Source organism: Siniperca chuatsi, linkage group LG16 (genome assembly GCF_020085105.1).
Source record: "Siniperca chuatsi isolate FFG_IHB_CAS linkage group LG16, ASM2008510v1, whole genome shotgun sequence".
In the NCBI taxonomy this organism is placed as follows: Eukaryota; Metazoa; Chordata; class Actinopteri; order Centrarchiformes; family Sinipercidae; genus Siniperca; species Siniperca chuatsi.
In genome coordinates this window covers 10850263-10868268 of record NC_058057.1, presented here as the reverse complement: position 1 = coordinate 10868268, position 18006 = coordinate 10850263, and the positions used below count along the sequence as shown (strand labels likewise).

The window sequence follows — 18006 nt, the reverse complement described above, 5'->3', positions numbered from 1 at the left end:
GGACAGGTAGAGTAAGATGCCATCTAAAACTGGTGAATATTTGCGTAGTTAAACAACGCAGTGGAAAGCCCCGCCCACCAGCGTCTTGTCTCGAGCAGAATTTTCACTGCGCCATTTTTCTTCACCTGAAGGAACTGCGTAAGTTTGTCCTAATTACCTATGAAACAATATTTTGACGTTTCAACAGGAATAGTATTTTAGTATAACTTTAAATTATTCTTCTCCATTCGCTTTAGTTGGTTTTGTTTCTGAAACTTGTAAATTCCAAACAGCTAATGTAACCAACTTAATGGCTAGCTTAAATGTGTGAACTTTTAACTAGCTAGCTATTGTTGACAAGAGCAGTTATGAGGCCTGTCATGTTATAGGCCCGATAGTTTGGCTTCTTTGGAGCTCTGTTATCTCTTCTCATATTGCTTTTATCACAGTGCTGATTTCCAAACCTCTTTTATACAGTAGCTGAGAAATACAGTTATTTTGCATTCAACTTAATATGACTCACTGACTGAGCAGTGTTTGTGATTCTTGTTTTTTCAAGTCTCAAGTCTACAGCTCTGATTTCTTGTTTGATACAAGTCCTCTTCCTGTTTGTTTATATTTTGTGCTTGACACTCAGCTAATTTAGCTTTCATTTTCTGTTCCTGTTTGGTTTGTATTTTGCTGCTGAAACCAAGCTAATTTGTCTTTCATGTTCCCCATTTTGATGAGGGAGGTGCTCCGGCAGTGGCGTCCCTCTGCTTCTAAATGAATATAGGCCAAACGCTCCTCTGTTCCCACATCTTCCCAAAGTAGCTTCTTTTCCTCCCTGACGTTGCTCTCACTGCGGCGTGACCAATAACAGCCCCGAGGAAGCATTGTCTTAATTCCCTGTAAATGACAACTAATGAAGATGGTATTTCCCCTCATTACTTTGTGTCTTTGAGGGGGCAGGGCTGTCAGTGGCTCTCGGTTGATGCAAGCCTGTGTCACTTTTATTTTACTCCCTGCTATCCACTCCTGCTTGGAAAACTAAGTGTTCCTCTTTTCTTTTCCCCTCTCCTCAGCACCTTCCAACGGTCAGGGATGAGCGCTCTCCTCTTATGGCTGTATCATGAACACGCTCAATTAGCATCGCATGGTAGGTGAGAGCCATTTTGAAAACATTTCTCATTACACCTTATCACTGGGGCACAGAGGGGGGCAACATGAAGCAAATTAGAGGGGTGCATGAGAGATGGAGAGCGAAGGAAGGAGGGAGGGCTGGAGACATCAAAGTGTTCCCGCTCTATTTAAATTGAGTGATCTTGTGTGAAAGATCCCCACTACATAAAGATTAACCCCATCCTCCCTCCCACACACACACACACACACACACATACCCTTGGATTTATGTGTCAAGGGTTAATAACTGAGGATAAGGACACTGGGGGAGGTGGGGGGGGTGTTCCTGCAAATGCACATCTATGTGTGAGAGCATGTATATGAAGAATGTGTTTATGTTTGCATGCATGCGAGGATGTTTGTGTGTATGAGTAGAGGGGGTAGAGAGGGAGAGAGTGAGTGCACACAAGCAGGGAGGTAGAGATCACACAGCAAGTTCGAGAGAGGCTCAGTTTCATCTCAAACCGACGGACTGACATGTTACAAATCCCACCAGCAGCAGCAGGAGCAGCACTGAACAGACCTGCCAGCACTCCTCAGGAAAAGACTCACCAAGACACACACACATACACACAGAAACAGACAGAGCGGCTGCGTGAGAATTGATCTGCTGCCTGTTTTTCCACCAGTTTCATCATGTCCTTTAGATAAATGCAAATTTTGGTCCCTTTCAGTACATTGTGGAATGTGAGTTGAGGTTGTGGTATCTGTATATGTGTGTGTTTATGAGACTTTCATTTCCTGTTTGTCTTTATGTGTGTCTTTCTGTGTGTGTGTGTGTGTGTGTGTGTGTGTGTGTGTGTGTGTGTGTGTGTATGTATGTTTTGCTATCTGTTTGTCCCGGTTGTCTTCAGTATATGAAAGAGTGTGTGTGTATCCTGTGTCTTCCCCAAGTTGTCTTTCACTGTGTGTGTGTGTGTGTGTGTGTGTGTGTGTGTGTGTGTGCCTGCTCAATCCTGCCCGGTGGATTAGTGACGTCGGCGGAACTCACCCTCTCCCTCTGATAAGGGCACGCGCCGCTGCCTCCCGCTCTCTGCTCCCCGCGCTCAATTTCAGATAGTGCTAATGGAATCTGTCCTGCGCGATTGTAATGCGAGCGAGACTCATTTTCCACGGAGCTTGGAGCTGTCAGCTTGGCAGGACTGTTGGGAGGGTTTGGGAGGGTTTGGGGGGCGACTAAGAGAGGGTTGATGGGAGGACGAGGAAGGAGAGGCTGATGAGGAGGGTGTGTGAGTGCGTGTTTATGTGTGTCTGAAGTGTTTTATGGTAGACCTCCTCCCTCTTGTCAGGAAGCTGTAGTGTAGCTTCCCACACATTGCCCATCATGGTGCATACCTGCGTACACACATTTCAAGGTCTACACTACACAGTTAACATGTGGTGACTTAAGTTTGTGTCACAGCACAGGTTGAATTGCCATTAGTTAAAGGGTTGGCAAAAAAACAAATTTTCTCATTTACGCCTTATCTAGCCATGCAGATAGTTTTGATTTGAAGTTTCCAGGTTGTTGGATATGAACAGTTTTCATAGGAACTATTTTATTTTGTCAGTATTAAATAGTTCCAATGAAAACTGTTAGTTCCTTGGATTATCCAGAGAAAGCTGAGTATTGTTGCTGGGAAGACACATTGCTGTTGATTTTTTTAAATAACATTTTTCAATGTTGTGAGCGCCACAAAAAAGATGTCTTTTACCTCGATTGTACAGGGGGTGGAGGCAGAAATCTCAAAGACATATATATTAAAACCTGGACAATTTAAACCAGAACTGTCTGCATGGCTATATACCACTTGGCAATAAACTCCCAAATACAGCCTTTTTCACAGAAACATTTTGACTTGTCACAGTAGACAAAGCACAGGTGTTTCTATTAACACTAACATTGGCTCAGTTCCATTTCATTATTTACACCATGCATTTCTTACTGAGACATGTTAAAATGTCTTCCGTTAAAAAGGCCTTCATCAATTGACACGTCTTGAGTTTATGTAGAAACTGATAGTGTAATAACTGCATAATGTAATTCAAAATGTAACAAAAACTCATAATATAACCTGCCTATAATGTAATAAAAATGTTAAATGCATATGGTTAATATATTTTTATGCATATAGTAAGTTATTACTTTCCATTTTGTGATTTACATTATGGTTTTGGAGGCCATTTCTTCAGTGCAAAATGTAACAACTTAATATGTTATATTGTGAAAGTAAAATTATTAAGTGCATTTTAAGTGTTTCATGGATCCATTTTTAATAAGCATTTCAGCTGTGTACTGTACTACACCAGGGACAAACACACCCACAAACATAGGTTTGAACACCTAAAACTACAGTGTCCAGTCCATGTGACCCACCATTGTAGGCATTTAAATTACCTCAAACCTAGTTTGGCATTTCTGTACTGCAATTTCTTGTTACTTAAACGCCGACATATACACTGATACAAAATATCTGCAATAAGCTAATATCGGTCGATATATCAGTCGAGCTCTAATTGAGTTATCACAAGCCTCAGTGTAGATTACATGTGGATTATTTAGGCTTGTTATTACAATATATGCTAAAGTACATTTTTTACATTTTAAAAATTGCTAGCAAAATCATAATGTAATAGTAACACAAAATGTAATATCTTATTACATTATATGGAAAAAGGTAGTACACCGTGCACTCAACATTTTTATTATATTATAGGCAGGTTATTACATTATCAGCTTTTATTGAATTTTTGTATTATATTATTATTATTACAATTATTACATCCGTTTCTACAGTGTACTGGCAAACATTTTTTTGGATAAACTTCTGAAGTGAAATTCCCCTACAGACAGAATTTCCTGTCCTGGATGTTCGAACCTGTGTGTGAGTTAAAGAGCAGCCGGCAGGTGGCAGTGTTTACGTGATGAACAGTCTAAGAATAGCTGCTGACCACTGGACCAGTTCTCCTCCCTGAACTTCCCTCTGCTCTCCACTGTGTTCCATTCTTGCATTTGTACCTATGTACTATATTTTGTCTCTCTTGTTCATCTTTACTATTTATATTCATTACCTACCTGCACTCAGTTTTCAGAAGTGCATCCACAGCACTCTTCACACATCTTTCGTCAGTTAAACTAAAGTTGAGCGTGATATATTTTTTCCTTTTGTGAGCACCAACAAAACTAATTCCTGACACTAATTTCTAGTAATGGTTCTTGGTATAAACTGTGTTTTTGCAGAGGAATTAAGCGAGAAATCAGTCCAGTCCAGCCATACACAGGGCCAGGGAGTTCAGTCAGGTCAGGCCATACAAGTCACTATGTGATGCTCATTCTCTTCCTGTCCTAGTCTCTGCTCATTCAGTGCTGCTCAGTTCAGGGAAGGGAAGGAAATACCAATTTGGCAGCGCTACAGGGATTACAGTGGTAGTGGGCATTTTTAATCTGGGACAGACTGTGGCACTTAAAACTGTCATCAGTCCTGTCCCATCTATCGGCTTGTCACCCCGTCCCATCCTGTTAAGAAAAAAAAAACATGAAACACTGCTGGAGCTGATTAGACTCTTCGAAATAAATAAATAAAATAAATGAACTGCAACCTAAATCTCACAGCAAGGGGTTTACGTAGCCAGAGCCCCCATTACTGGTACTCTACCCCCTGGGAAGAGTTTAGTGTCAACAGACTCCTTCTGCAGGGGAGGAGGAGGGTCTCCATCATAGACATTAAATGAAATGTCTAAATGAAGGAAGAGTATTTTGATATAAACAAATAATGTGTAGAGAATTAAGGGTCAGACCTGTGCACCTCTAATGGCCTCAAACCCAACGTTATACAAAGAGTGTGAGGGGACATATGCTTCTGCACACGCACAAACAGAGCAGCACACATGCAAAACGGCATATGCTTAATCACCAGTGGCGTTTCCCAGGAAATAAAAAAGCCTCTGTGGATTAAATCCTTCGAGCTGAACATTAGAGAAGTGCAGAGTTCAGCTCTTACAGAAAAAAGGCAAATCATTATCTTCCAGAGAGAGAGGGGAAGAATCAGAGGTTGAAGGCGGCAGACTGTGATACTGAGGAAGAAAAGGCGTCACGTTGCGAGTAAGACAGACTGATAAAAGAACGAAGCCATCGACGGAGGAAGAGAGAAAGGGCCCCACAAATTGGCAAAGGGAAGTCTGGGTCTGTGCTTTGCATTTCATTTACATGGCTGGCCGTATCGACCAATCGGATTGGGAGCGGAGCCCGTGGCTTAGGAAGGCGAATAAAGACTCCAAATGCCTTCACTGCTCTCATCCCTCTCTCTCATAATACCCTGTCTGCCCTTCTTTTCTCTCGCTCCCTCTCTTTTCTCTCCTCACTGTCATAATACCCTTTCTCTCCCCATTCTCTACTCTCTGGCGCGGTGCTATAAGTAGACCCTGTCCGATGTGATAGTGGGATGAGGAGAGGGGAGAGAGGAGAGGAGAGGTGAGGAGAAGGAGGAGGAGGAGGAGGACGGGAGTTTGCAGGGATGACTTTTGCTGCCACCCACTAAAAGTAAAAAAAAAAATTTAAAAAAAAAAGCGAGATTGTGCATGTGTGTGTGTTTGCATAATGTGGGTATTTGTGGTCGCATGTGCACACGTGTAGTGTTTTTTTCCCCCCCAGATATAAACCAGACACAAGCAGAAGCACTTTCATCCGATGTTTTTTGTTGTTTTTGTTGTTGTTGTTTGGGGAAGGGTTCCTGTTTTGCTCACCTGCATGACACACACAGTGTAACACCAGCAGAACATTTTGTTATCCTGACAAATCCATTGCCACAGAGCACATGAAAACACACACACCTACCCATAGAAGACATAATACATGCTAATTAATTTATAAATGCTCTATAATTAATGGTAATAATGTCAGTGTAATTACATATTACACACAGTAGATGATGATTAAGACTGATAGCTATCATTTGACTTTTTTGATGTACGGTCGATGGTGCATTTCCTCAGTGAAATGTAGTGGTACACACACACACTCACACACAATGATACACTTCCCCTTGAATTCATTTGAATAATGGCATGTAGACAGACACATTAGAAAAACCCATGAATGACCCCGGGCATTTCTCACAGGAGACATGCAACCACTTAACGCTTAAGCACACAACCACACACACACTCACACACACACACACACACACACACACAGACCTTGAGGGTATAATTTTGTGCCATATTATGAGTTAATAGTTTACCTTCCATCCATGCAAGAGAGGCCTCTTTCTGCGAGTCAAATGAAAGTTTTGGGAAAAGAGGTGGATGAGACAGGAAGTTATTCACTTCTGTCATAGATAATAACTGTATCCGCCACATTAGTGCAGCATATTTAGATGTTCCCTTTGTGAAACGGTGGTTTTGTTATCTTTTACTTTGGTTAAAGTAGCAATATCTCAGTGTTCAAATACTCCATCACAAGTAAAAATCCTGTATTCATAATTTTAGTTAAGTAGAAGTACAGAAGTATTGTTAGCACTATGTACTAGAATAACCAGTGTCAGTGTGTTTACATTATATCCTTATAGATTCTGGAGCTACAGAATGCTTATGATAATACCATCTATGCCCTTTCAGAAGAAGATCTGTAGTGTATCCTTGATGCATTTGTTTAGGCTCCTGGGACTGACCCTGAACCTCAGGAAGACACAACTTTTCCATCAGCTGCCACCCGAAATCACAACTTCTCCACCTGCAATACACATTGACAATACCAATTGCGAAAGTGTGGATCACTTTGCTTACCTTGGCAGCCTCCTTTCCATCAGAGCTGACATCGACCAAGAAATACATCATCATATCAGCTGTGCTAGCGGGACCTTTGTAAAACTCAGGAGAACACATACAAGTGAGGACAAAACTGCTTGTTCACAAGACAGTTGTTCTTTCCGCTCTACTGTATGCAGCAGAAACATGGACCACCTACAGAAAACACATCAAAGCCCTGAAGTCCTACCACCATGTCTCCAAAAAAACAGCTGGAAAGACAAACACAGAAGCATCAGTGTCAGTCTATATGACCCTTAGTCATTAAACTGGACATTGATCATTAACATCACTGCAGTACTTGAAATAATTGTGCAATATTCTCGGTTTAATACTCCGGTGCAATATACTCTGTTTTCAGTTTAATTTATTGATATTTATTCATACTTCTATTACTGCTGTGCAATATCCACCGTCTCATAATTATCTTAATAAGCTACACTTAACTTGACAGTACTCATTTTTGCACTATTACTTATTACTTATATTATTACATTGTATTATTATACCGTACATACTTATCATCAACCGGTAAATCCACTTTGTACTTTACACTTATTTTAATTTTATACTTATATCCACTTGGTACTTAATTTATCTGACCTGTATTATAGTGTATTATATTTTGATTTGCTTAGAACTTCTATTCCTGTGTGCACTGACGTGATAGTGAGCAGCTGTAACAAAAGAGTTTCCCCTCGAGGATCAATAAAGTATCTCTGATTCTGATTCTGATCAGTGTGCAAACACCAACTGCACTGCTGCCACCGTCATTTAACATAAATTAAGATGGACTGGCCATATAGTAAGAATACCAGCAGCACCAACTGACAGGATTTTGCTCAAAACAAAAAAAAAAACACGAGGAAAAAGATTCCCTGCAGGAGCTGTAGTTTATGAAGAGAATCTCTGACAGGCTGCAAAAGTCAAGTGGCATCAAAGAAAGGAGAGACTCCCCACCAAGAAGGCCCATCCACCTCCAACCACCAGCAGCACCATGCGTCAGAATCAGAAATACTTTATTGATCCTCGAGGGGAAACTTTTTCGTTATAGCTGCTCACTATCACGTCAATGCACACAGGAATAGAAGTACTAAGCAAATCAAAATACAATACACTATAATACAGGTAAGATAAATTAAGTACAAGTAGATATGAAGTATAAAAGCTAAAATAAGTGTAAGTACCAAAGTGGATTTACAGGTTGATAAGTATGTACGGTATAATACAATGTAATAATATAAGTAATAGTGCAATAATGAGTACTGTTAAGTTACGTTTAGCTTATTAAGATGATTATCCAACCCCACACAAGTTTGTTGTTCTAAGCTTGGCCTCTTTATCCATGTCAAGATCCACAAAATGATCCATGCTGATAATGATAATGATTATTGGATTAAAATTAGTGATACATTAATGTGTAAGCAGTTGTTTAACATTGTAGCTGGTTGAGATGAATTTTAACTGCTTTATACAGTGTTGGGTAGTTTGATCTAGACCAATACATCATATTTATAAAATTATCATATGTTTTGTATGTAAAATATAAGATGTAAAGTAACAGTAACTACAGCTGTCAATAAATGGAGTAAAAAAGTACAGCATTTCTCTCTAAAATGTAGTGGAGTAGAAATATATAGTAGCATAAAGTGGAAAAACCACTGACTTTATAATAATAATAATCATCTCCTCAGACCTGCTGTATATTTTCCACATCACTCCAGATTAGACAATGTTTTTTAAATCTTGCATTTATACAGAACTGGTTTCCTCAAAAATTAGACCCATTTAAACAACGAAACTGTACAGTGAAAAACACTGATCCCTCGTCCTAGCTGCTCAGGACTCGTTTCAGCAACTGAAGGTGTGAAGAGCATCATCATCAGCAGAGCACGACAAAATATTTACTGTCATCTCAATTAGCTTCATCACTGCCACTTACCTCCATGCTGAGGTTAATCTGTGGTAACACCTCACTTGTCATCATCATTCATCACCTACATCATCCTCATCCCTGCCCAAACACACACACACACACACACACACACACACACACACACACAGTACCCCTCATTGCTGTTAATCATCAATAACAATACCTTATTTGTAGGAAGGAATGTTTACAATGGGATCGCCCCCCTGGGCATGTGAGCCCCACCCCCGACACTGCAGTGTGTCAGTGTGCCACCAATTACTGATCGCAAACTGAATGAGGTCATAACGGGATGGGGTCATTAGCAAAACAAACCTGCCAACCCCGTGGGGAAAAAGGAGGCGAGGAAGAGGGGGAAGACAGTGGCAGAAAATCTCCCCCAACATCTCACCATGATTGTATTTACACACACAAGCACAAGCCACACAAAGGCCTCTTACTCTTCACCACCATCCAACAAGTGTAAGAGGTCAAATGTTTTAAAATGACCCCATACACAGAGTGCTGGTAGTTCATGTGTAGTTCATTTTTTGGCTGTACATCCGGCTCTTGGCATCCTTTTACATCACCTTACTGTAATTTCTGTGATAGCTTTAGTTCAAACATGTCATTAAAATATATTTAGATGACACTGAAGCACCGAATTACATCATGCATACAAAAACAAGTGTTACAGTGATGACTGTTAAATTTACATGCAAGCAGCTGATGGCTACTCTCAAGTCTCTGGATGATGTTTGTAATATTGCTTTCTTTTGTTTCATCACTAGTGACATTTTTCATTCATGTCCATGCCTTATATGTTATTACTTGCCATTGACTTTAGACACTACATTTTTTAAATTTATGAAGCTGAAATTACCCTTATAACTAACATCCATAAAACTACAACTTACTTGAGATTCCAAGTAATACATTTTTTACTTTCAAGGTTCAAATAGTTTAAGCTAATTTGAAAAGTGGCATTTGTACAAAATAATGTTAAAGAATAACTAAGTGAATGATGTAGTTAACATACAAATGTGATAATGTTATCTTCAGTTTCTGACCTCATAAAGAGCCTGTAACACACCTCAGACTACAGCACAACCAAACGAATGACTAATTGTGCTTCACTGAATCCCTGTGCTCACTGTTCTTCACAGGACATTAAGTAGAGAAAGGCCTATTGAGTCAACTCTGAGTTTATAAATTGGTTTATAAAGCACTGAATAGTTTAGGGCCAAAGTATATTTCTGATCTTCTGCTATGTTATGAACCATCCAGACCTCTCAGGTCGTCTGGGACAGGTCTGCTTTCAGTCCCCAGGGTCAAAACTAAACCTGGGGAAGCAGCATTCAGTTTTTATGCACCATATATCTGGAAGAAAGTCCCAGAAAACTGCAGGTCCGCTGCAACTCTTAGTTCTTTTATATCATGGCTGAAGACTTTTCTGTTTGCCGCTGCCTTTTATTAAATCAAATAATGATTAATTTCTTACACTTTTACTCTCCTGTTTTATCTGTTTTTATTTTCAGTTAAACTCTTTTTATATTGCCCTATGTTGCTTTTATGTTTTATGTAAAGCAGTTTGGATTATTTGCTACACAAATAAACTTGCCTTGCCGTGAGTGGACCCTTTTTTGTTGTAACTTAGAGCATGTGGCCTTTAAATAACACACAAGAACTGCCAATAGTTGTTGTAAATGAGCGTTTTTGTTGTGTGTGTTAATGTTGTCCACCCTGTTGTTGTTGTTAATGGTGATGTTCTGTCTTGAGGACCTTGATGATGATCGCCTGTTGGTTTCTCCGTGTTGACGTCACAGTGTTTTTATAGTTTAAAAGTAGGACAGCAGATCTGTTGTGGGTCACAGTGGAGCAGGCATGGCAACCCCCCCCCACACACACACACATGTTAAAACCATTGAAACAACTAGTCCAGTGAATGGTGCAATAAGCCTACCTCATTACACACACAAAGATTTATCCACAGTCTAAAATCTCTCCTCCAGCAATCTCTCCTGCTGCACCTAACAGCATCAGTCAACATAAACATCATCTGCCATGTAGTGCACTGCGTCCACAGTCATTATGAAAACTATGAAAATATTGAAGATGCTAAAAGCGATTAGCGGTGTGTGTCCTTTGTTGGCCGAGGGCAAATTTGTGTTTGTGTATCTCCATTGTGACGCGTGTAATCCGCATGCTCTCTAATCCCAGAGCAGGTGGCCAGGCGTGTGGCGGCTGTGGGGGTGCAGAGAGGGCACACTCCTCCTGCTCCCTTAAACACACACACACACACACACACACTAACGTACATGCACATATGATTGATCCACAAACCCATAAACACATTAATGCTTGCTCCACACTCTTGCTTGCTTTATATTACCACAGGGGAGAGGAAACACATAGAGACACACACCTGCACTCATTCACACGCACACCCATACACACACCTAATGCTCGCAAACACACACACACACACACACAAGCCCTGTTACAAGATCTCCGCAGGGAAGCACATGCCAGCATTTCCAGTCAGCCACTCCCCGGCCACCTCCTCGCTGCGTGCGTCCACAACAGACACGCTCTCCTCCAGGAGCTCACTGCTGCCCTTAACAGGTGGGCCGAGGCGAGGCGGGGCAGGGAGAGAGGCATCTGTCAACAAACTCTGCATCCATCCTCCTTTACTGTGCTACCTCTCCATCTGCCCAAAGAGACACAGAGGGAGGAGGAAGGTCAATAATGCTGTGGAAATGAGGAAACTGTAATCATCAGGCCTGTCCTGTAGCTTACCTTCTGGTAATGGGAGGCCCCTTGACTTTTGACCTCTGTATTGTAACATCAGTGCAGGAGAGGTTTGGCAGTTGAGGTCTCTGCGTGTCTAACAAGTTGTCCACTTATCGAGCTGTTGCCACTGATGTGTCATATATAGCAGGAAGTGAGAGCCCCATTATTTAGAATATTGCTATGAATTTGTGTATTTGTCAGAAAACTGCAATAAATTGGCATAACATTTGTTTGATTGGGTTTTGCACAGTTTTTGGGTTAAAGTTACTGGAAATGATTTCATATTATTTGAGTGTGAAAGTTCATTATTGTAGTTTGGCAACTGAGCAAACGCCATCCTCTAAAGAAGACCTTGAGTTAAGATGGTTTTTGTCAAATGTTTAACATCGTGTTTGGTAAAGGTGATAATCCAACCAAACTATATCTTTTTAGTATAAAACACTCAGTCAATAAAATTTTGCAGTTTAATTGTCCATGGAGAACAGCAATAATCCACTTCTCTACTGTCCATTTGTACGCTGAAAATTTTGCCAAAATATGGCTAAATGCATTGCTTCCATTAGTAGCTCAGTTTAACCGTCAACATGACCAACATCAGCAAACGCAATCTCTTTATGGTTAGGTTCTGGTCACAGTCTTTCCAAGATTATGTAATAAAACTGGTTAAGTCCAGTTTGTACATATCATATTAATAATGGCCTTCCTTTTTGGTTTAATATGTACACTTGTTTCCATGTGAACGGGCTCAAATTTTGAGGTTTGAGATTGATCCTCTTGCTGTGTTCCATCAGGACCAGTGTGTAGTACACCTTGTTAACAACGACAAAGTGTGGCACCAACCATATATTTCAAGTTTGATGATTTCAGCAACAAGCTCCAGTCAGCCCAGTGTTTGAGTGGACAAAGAAACATAATGACACTGGACTAAACCTTCATTAGTGCTTAGACATTTAGTATTACTCTTGAGCCAAACAAGACAGATAGCTTCAGATTAACCACTTCAGATCAAACTTTGCTGAACAAACTTGCAACTACTACTGTGCAGGTGTGTTTATGATTTCATTATGTATGTAGCTACCCACACTGCCTCCTCCTCGCTGTCCTATAGCTTTCTCGACGAAGCTTCACTCAGTCATATGTTTGCGTCAAATGCTTTTAGCTTCAGTTTATGGAAATTTGGCCTTTAAATGCATGTAATCTGTTATTACAACATCTCCCTTTTGCTCTTATAAGGAGATTTATGTTTTGTTTTTTTTTCCTGCTAATGGTCTGTTCTTATAAGGGCAGGAGTGCTTTGTTGGCTGAATGTCCAATGTCGACATAATCCAGGGTTGTAAGGTCCTGAAGCTAAATGGATGCTTTTAAAAAAAAAAAAAAAAAGAAAGAAAAAAAGAAACATTAACTAGGTATTAACTTTATGTAAAGCACTAATTCTCTAATGGCAATTCTTTTTTTTCTTTTTTTTACATATGCTGGATTTTCTTTAAACCTGTAATCAGCTTTCTGATTTATGTCTGTGTGTGTGTGTACAACATATGTGTGTTTTGACAGTGCTGTATTTCCTCAAATGAAAATATCTCAGCATTATTGATATTTTGACTCACATGTGTAACTCCAGCCATATGATAGAGACACCCAGCTCAAATCCTAGCACAGACGCAGTCATTTAGTTTAACATTTTACTAATGCTTTGTTTATAAGAGGTTTGCATACATTGATAACAGGCTGAAGTCTTAAAAATCAGTTAATTCTACATAAATTCAGTGAGATAAATGTACAGATTATGATACAAATCGGATACATTTTTATGATTTATTGTATATTTTTAGAGCAGAACTGGGCTCATTGTGGAATCTATAAAGGGGTTTTCTAAGCCTGCAGGGTTTTTCCACTCAAAAAGAGAAATCAAACAGCATTTAATTGATTCAAGAATGACTTAAGAAAAAATAGGACTACACACATTTCAGCCTGTGGCCTCTGTCAGTGCACAATGTACTTATGTGATGTTCAGATACTCTCACAGAAACACACACAAATGTGTTATTGATCATTTTATCTCATATAAAAATGCTTTCATGTTTGGCAGAGTGTCCCTCTCCTCACAAGAAAATGAAAAACATGCATGCAGTGTGCCATGGTTGCAATACGAAAATAGAATAGCATCAACAGAAGGCGAAAGCAGCTATTATTATTGGATAAACACTCAGGAGGTCCAGGTAGTAAGCACTTTCTGCAGCAATTTCCATCGTAAATTGGGAAAGAGCCAAACAAACCTTGTAATACACATGCTACACTGCCCCATGATCCTAATTTTATGCACAATAATACCAAACTCTCCATGGGCACCTAACAGAATCTGGCACAGTCAGTGACTCAAGTTGTCCAACAGTGTTTTATAACTAATATATTTGAGATACATGTTCACTTTGTTATACAAGGAAAACTTTTGATCATCAAAATGACAATAATTAACACTTTAGGCACGCATAAATCACCTAATTTAATTACTTGGTATTGACTGAGCTTAAGTGGTAGAATATATGTAGTACATTTACAGAATGTAATTTTAAGTTACTTGTACTTGAATATTTTGATTGTATGTTACTTTCTCCCTTTATACTATTGGGACATATTGTACTTTTTACTCCACATTTACCTGACAGCTGTATTTCCTGGTCACTTTTCAGATTCCAATTTTAAATATAAACCAAATGATAAACATCTCAAATGCAATACATTAAGATTAAACCATTGGTTCCCAATGTTGTTGGCTTGTGACCCCTTATTAGAAAGTGTCTTGCAGCAACTAGCTCCACATTAACCAGCTATGACAGTTAATTTTTTACCTTGGATAGAGTTGCCCTATTGTACTTTTATTTAAGTAAAGGATCTAAATACTTCTTTCACCACTGCTGAGCTTTTTCAACAAAAACCACAGCAACTTGTACAGTTAAAACTGCTTCAGAAACACTTTCCCTTCGAGCTCTGCTTCTCTTTGACATGTCAACTCTGTGCCTCTTTTACCATTTCAATTTCCAAATGTGAAAACAATGTTTTACATTAGAGATGAATGTCTAGTGTAAATCAGGTTCATATTTCATGTACAAATATGCCTTCCGGTCAGTTTAGTGCATTTGCACACAGTTTTAGAGATAGGAACTATTTTCCAACAGAATGACAAGATATAGCAGGTTCCCCTCTGTCCTCTGTTAAATTGACAGCATAGGAAGGGAGCTGTAAACGAAAGCCTATAAATTAACATGAGTTCAGCACCTACTTTTGCTTTAAGTCCCATTAAAACATCACATGGCAACATTTAGCGTGTGCATCTGATAGAATTGAGTTTAATCTCATCAAATTGTGTAATCCGTGAGATGAAATCACTCTAAACATTACACAGCTTAACACAGATAGAGAAGGTCATGGAAGAGTTAAGGCTGTGTACTTTTAACCATTTACCATATTCCTCAACCGCCAGTCTGACAGGAGTACAGAAACACTATTGTTTCATTCATTTAAATGAGATTCCATGACTGTTGTTGTTGCAGATGAATTATGTATGTGTTGCTGCGTTGATATGTGATAGACATCGTCTCTCAGGGAATGTAGGACACATACTTATGCATAACAATAGTCTTCTGTTATATTCTCACCAACAAATTGGCTGTTTATCTCCAATGTTCTTTTCTTCATAAAAGAAACTACATTCATCGTGTGCTTATTTTATGCAACTGCTGTCGAGAAATCAGGTCCAGATCACACGTTACCAAATGGCGGTTTCTGTATTCAAATATGCAGACTGTTGCCCCAGTACTTTCACTAATTCTTTATTCTTAAAAAACAAAGTCATATGCCTGTCGGCGACATTGTACAGCTGATAATAGCATAGCCTATTTAAATTAACTCTGATAGGCTTGTTTAAATCACGAATTGTTCATCAGAAACATTTCTTGATGTTTTGATGTCATGCCTCTCCTCTCTCCAGACAATAATTGACATATTGGTTTGTTCCCAATAGGCTCGTTGTATTGGTCTGACTCAAAAACCAATCACCGTCCATAAGCTGACTACAAAAAGAGCTGTAAAAACAGGATGAACCATACGGGTTTTCAAAGCTGATACAAAGCCAATCTGAAATATATTCACATCTAAATCGCCCATTACTGATATGGAATTTAGTTGGATTTAGGTGTTCAGACCTGCCTGTGGTTTTAAAAAGGCTTTTATGATTTTATCCAATTACTAATTTGACATATATATTAAGTGATGTAATAGTGAGTTAGGATCTAAAAAATATCATTTATTATACTATTGCTTTGTAAAACTCATACTGACTGGATCTGTAATGCTGTAATAATGATAGATAGATAGATAGATAGATAGATAGATAGATAGATAGATAGATAGATAGATAGATAGATAGATAGATAGATAGATAGATAGATAGATAGATAGATAGAATCTTTCCAGAGAATAATTATCATATTATATTATTATTATTATAAATATAGTACATAAAGTAAACCTTGAATCCAGCCCTGTTTATTATAACTGTATTTATGTCTTTTGAAATCATGCTGTTTACTTTATTAAAACCAATGGGAAATTGCAGTGTTACAGCTGTCATAGATTATGAAGCAAATGAGGAAGAGGTAGGAAGCAAAATAGGAAAGTTTATTATTTAGGAAAGTCCTAAATAATAAACAATATCTAAGATTAAATCAATTCTGATAATAGAGACTGAACTAAAACTAGGACCTTACTGTCCAACCTTTTAATGTGTATAGCCTATAGTACACTGATAGTGAGCAACATTAGTAGTACAATGTAAAGTATATTATTGGTTCATTGAAAATCATATTAAAGCCTACAAGGCTGTCAATGTCTCACACAACTCCAAGGCCATTTAAGAATATTTAGATAAAAAGGTACAATTTGGAGTCCAGTTGGTTGAACACATGCACTGTATGGTTAGACATCAGTAGGCTATGCATTATGTAACTCACCTGTTTGGCCTGGCATAGTGAAGTCAAAACAAAATGTTGCTAATAAAGCGGGCTATGTATTCTGACACACATTTTTTCAGATATTGAGTGAGCTATCCTAATGCTCTCAGGATTTACCTGCTCGCGTTACGTGCTTGTCCGCAATAAAACATGAGTAAAGTGTTGTAGTTTGGAGTAAGGGGCCCATCTGTGGAGCCGGATCGAGATGCCCCTCTCCTTTCCGCCGGCGGGGAAACCTGGAAATCCCAGGCCGCGATGAAGTGGTGCCGCTTGGGGAAAGCCCTGCCTCGGGGCGACGGTCGCCAAAATGTGTGGTCGCCTCGGCCAAGAAGAAGCTTCCGAGGCTCTTTTTATTGTTTAACATCCTCAAATGCGATGAGAGGATTAATGAAGCGCGTCTGCCGGACCCATATGTCCCCTTTAGTGCCGCTTGTGCTTAATTAAAACCGAATGGATACTCGGGGGCCCCTGGTCCTCCTGCTGCAGGAAGACTGACTTACTGCTCTCTGCTGACATTTATTATTGAACCTGTTGAAGCTGAATAGGCTTCATATTATATGAATATAGTCCTATATTTAGAGGACCAGGCCTAACTGCTCAGTTTATTTAGGCCAGGGTGAAGTTTTATTTTGCTATGATTGTGATTTTTTTTCATCACAGAATTGAGCTCTAATCTTTATGGACCGACGGATTTGAATATTTTATTAAAAAGAACGACTGGATGGGACTGAAGGGTTTCCCCCCATTATAGCCAATAAATGTAAAATGAATCATGGTGTTCTTCCTCAACTGTACATCACTTTTCCAGCTGTTTTATGTATATTGTTTTATGTAATTATTTGTCTTAATCTTAATTTATTTAGTTAGGTCAAAATTTTAGGTTGCCATTTTTTAGCGTGATCTGACATGTTAAGGCATGTGCCAACTCCAAAACAAGTTTAATAGATTAAAAGCATAGTATCCAGTGTTATCCATAAAAAATAAAAATAAATCTAATAGGCTAAATTAACAATGCAGTTTAATAGAGTGCACCCCAGACCATAATCAGTTGTTTGCTGCCCAGTAATGTGTGTTTGTGTGTCATTCGGTGCTAATTGGGGGTCAAATGGGCAACAAAGCGCTTCAACGGCAGCAAAAAGTCACGCCAGAGTTATTAGAAGCCTCTCCTGTCACATCCTAATCAGACCGGTAGCACGAGCCTTCTTCTTTAATCCACGCACGAGCCCCTGGACGCAATACAGGACTAATCACCTTCCCTGCAACAGACGCCTGGATACTCTGGTTTTGATCGAGATTGTTGTATTAAAGCGAATCCTTCATCAGTAGTCAGAGTATCAGTGATGCAGTAATTCACTTTATCTCCTGTAATAT

At 39.2% G+C, this 18006-nt stretch overlaps 1 long non-coding RNA gene across 2 annotated transcripts; it reads left to right on the top strand.

Annotated features, from left to right (window-relative positions):
- On the top strand, positions 1-7247 carry LOC122863631. Of its 2 annotated transcripts, none has more exons than XR_006375049.1 (3): positions 1-138; positions 1044-1117; positions 6774-7247. It is a non-coding gene; the product is annotated as an uncharacterized LOC122863631 (long non-coding RNA). The 2 variants fall into 2 exon arrangements; XR_006375050.1 differs by having other exon boundaries at positions 3970-7247.
- Positions 7248-18006: the final 10759 nt, after the last annotated feature.